The 3,661-nt window shown below is 50.8% G+C and overlaps 1 long non-coding RNA gene across 1 annotated transcript; it reads right to left on the minus strand.

Annotated features, from left to right (window-relative positions):
- Window positions 1–408: 408 nt before the first annotated feature.
- Window positions 409–2,642, minus strand: LOC108803142. Its single transcript, XR_001942263.1, has 3 exons — window positions 2,611–2,642; window positions 2,075–2,164; window positions 409–491 (listed from the first exon to the last, which is right to left on the minus strand). It is a non-coding gene; the product is annotated as an uncharacterized LOC108803142 (long non-coding RNA).
- Between the last annotated feature and the right edge of the window lie 1,019 nt (window positions 2,643–3,661).

A 3,661-nucleotide genomic window follows, 5' to 3' on the forward strand; every position in this document is an offset into this window, starting at 1 on the left:
GGAGGGAGGGCCGGCCAAGGGAGGGAGGGAGGGCCGGCCAAGGGAGGGAGGGAGGGCCGGCCAAGGGAGGGAGGGAGGGAGGGCCGGCCAATCTTGGGTGTATGGACAGGTAGACCTCTAGATGAGTTTGGCCATACTGCACGTAATCTACAGAGCACAGCACATCTATCAGGAAGGTGTCCTGACATGTGACGGCTATCATTCAGCAGAGGATGGACCTTCAGGAACTGATAAGAGGGGAAGAAAAATGTCCTCCATTATTTGTGATCTTTCTGCATCCCTCCGGTCACAAGTCTAATAGAATCCAGGAAAATACTTACTCCAGATCCCGAAGGGTACAGCCCGGCTGGCGCAGACTATCGCACAGGATCTTAAAAGTGGCGTCCTCCAGTTTGTGATGGCCGACGACAAGTTTGGTGAGGGATTGGCTGGAAGAAATCAGAGAACGGAGATCCTCGAAGAAGGACGGGGCGACCACACAGACATGAAACCTGCAAGAAGAGCAGAAGAATAAAAGTTATAGCATTTAACAGTAGAAGAGCCCAACGTCTACTGACTCCTCCCCTTTGTTGAGGGCACAAGACCACCAGGACCCGGTGGCACCTATAGTCCCAGCTCCACCAGCAATCCCCAGCACAGGGAACAGCAAAACAAACGACAAACGCACTCAACAATTTGTTACCAGTTATACAGTAAGGTGCACACGAAATGGGCTTTGAACAGTGGTACAGTTACCGATTTGGTGCAGCGACGCATGGGGTTTCTCAGCTGCCAATGGGATGTGCGGGATCCCTTGTGTGTCTCTGTACCTTTAAGGAGGTGGGGCGTCCTCCTGACAGGCCTGCACCCAATTTGATATCTTCTGCCCCCATGTGCTCCAAGATGGAGACTCTCATAGGTCAGAGTTAGGACCGCACTATAAGAGGTGCCTTGGCGCGGCAGTGCGGCTTACACATCCTTTGCAGAAGACGTGTATCCAAACCTCTGTCATTGTCCTTAGTGGTGAGACAAGTTGTTTTACATGCTGGTTTGTGAGTGTGCCATGATGCCTTTCTACAGCACAGGGAACAGACTTCCTCTTTGAAAGGGAAGATGAAAGGAGGTAAGGGTTGCCTGATGGGTATGACCAGCCGGTTGCATATATTCAGCCGCAAACTCTTACCCAGGGAAGTAGCTTACGCGGCCGTGGAGAAAGAATGTTTAGCCCTGGTATGGGCCCTCCGGAAGCTACAACTCTACCTGTGTGGGCAATCATTTACCATCCTCACAGATTATAACCCCCTTGTTTGGTTGAACCGGGTATCCAGGGACAATGGACGGCTGTTGCGGTGGAGCCTGGCCCTACAGACTTCCAATTTGACAATCCAATACCGGCTCTGGAAACACAATGCTAAGGCCAATGGATTATCTCAGCAAATGGAACTGGAAGGGTGACTAACATCATGGACATCACCAAGTGGACCCGTAGAGTCCACTTGAGAGGAGGAGCTATGTGACAACATGGTCATCAGTTTATGGGTTATATGTGTATTGGTGTTGGGTTACTACACCAATACTGGGTACCCTGTTCATCAAAAGACAGTCAGCACCCCCCCCCCTCCCCTCGTTAGCCCCCTTTGTACTCCAAGGAGCTCAGGACAATGACATTCTCCTGTGGCTGGCTACAATCCTGCTATGGCTGTCTGGGGCTCTTTAGCAGCTGGACCGCTGCTGGGTTGGGCAGTCAGAATGTCAGGGGAGGGGTGGATGTGATGGGATTATAATCTGATCACTTTCTGTATAAAAGGTTGCACAGTTTGTCAATAAATCAGGGAGTTGGTGTCACCCTACACTCAGTCCCGACTAGTGACTGGGGGGGGGGTTGGTGTCACCCTACACTCAGTCCCGACTAGTGACTGGGGAAACTGGGAGCTAAACATCAGAGGGTTGCAATATCTCCCAAACAAGAATACAGCGGCAGACACACATCTGGGGTACTGGGGTCCGTCACACCCAACTCCACCAGCAATCCCCTGCACAGGGAACAGACTTCCTCTTGGAAAGGGAAGATGATGAAAGGAGGTCACAAACTTACTCCAGTTGTTGGATTTTGCTGCCTGGGTTGGACAGCCAGGAGGCCTTCCCACCAGTCTCGGTGTCCTCAGCAAAGCCGCACCGTACAAAGCTGGAGGAGAAAGAAAATGCAATGACCTCTCAGAGCCAAACACAAGTTGAAGACAAACTGCTTGACTTGTTCTAACAAGCAGCCCTTTACTACAATATTCTCATCAAGGGTCTTTATGTTCCGATACCAGTTACTAGACTACGAGGACTCCCATGGATAAAGATTCCCAACATACATGTACATTAGAAACCACAGCTATGCCTGGGCTATGGGAGGACCAGTGGTGATATCATTACATGGCCTCTGGTAAGAAGTGACTACAGCCGGGATGTTAGCAGACCATTGGCTCTGGAATAAAGCAGCACATTGGCCACCAGTCATACAAGAAATGGGGATTGGTGTGACCGTGTTCATAATGTCCTACATGATAAAGGCCTTCCAGCAAGGAAAGGGTTTCAGAAATGGTACTTTGGAGGTAAACAGACTACAGAAGCTAGAACACTTACGAAAGCTTTGAAGATCTATGGAAGAGAGGAGACAGCAACTCGAAATCTTTGGGTCGTATCAGGTGATCTTCTAGGGTGATGGAGCCAAAGCTCTCCCGGCCTGCAAGACAATACAGCATCTCTCTGGTAGATACATTCACCATGGCTGAAGAGAAAGAATACAACTGGAAGACCAAATCTTGGCCATTGAACGCTCCTCTGCGCAGCTCCTCATCCTGAGCTTCATAGACACAAGCTAGCGCGTCAATGCAGAATCTGGAGGGTTTCCCGGCTGTCAGCCATTTTTCCATGGCAGGTTTAGCTCGTACAGACGCCTTAGACCCGACGCCACAAGCAAGACCGGTACAGTCTACAGTCTTGCAGGTTTCCTCCCTGCTGGTTCCTAACCTCTTGAGGACTTCTAGTGAAGGAGACACGCCCTACGAATGTCACAGGACGTACCTCCTACGCTTCTCCAGACATCGCATACTGGGAACTCCCGGACACACAATGACACTTGTAGATAGTCTGCGGGTGTCACTGACGAGTACAATGTATCCATTTATAGTTACATTGTATTTACTAACTCACTGGAATAGAGATGAAGGTTGTGACCTCAGATCTGCGTCTGACATCCGCTAAAGAAACATCCTCCAATTTCCCCCCATTACCCCCGATTACCCCAAATACCTCCTTCCTGGGTGAGGGAGGTTCGTTGGGAGCTCTGGTCACGTGTTGGCTTGTGGCGACTACAATGAGGAAGACATAAAAACTTGGCCCAGTGGTAGTAAATCGAGTGACCTCCCATCCCGGAGGAGGAGAAATGGTCATCCAGAGAAGAACGTTGAGTTACCTTTAAGGGGAGACTCCGCCATGGTGCCGACACGGATCAGATGCAGACTCGGCCTCACCTGTAAGAAAGAAGAGGACGGGTTCAGTGGATTCCTTCCATGGAAGATACGAGAGCCCCATCCAATGTACAACCCCCAACCGGCTGATCTCCAATACCACCCAGCACATCACTGCCACTAGAGGGAGCCCCCTCCCCCCACTAGAGGGAGCCCCCTCCCCC

Source organism: Nanorana parkeri, unplaced genomic scaffold (assembly GCF_000935625.1).
Source record: "Nanorana parkeri isolate BGI_ZX_2015 unplaced genomic scaffold, ASM93562v1 scaffold3439, whole genome shotgun sequence".
NCBI classification, from domain to species: Eukaryota; Metazoa; Chordata; class Amphibia; order Anura; family Dicroglossidae; genus Nanorana; species Nanorana parkeri.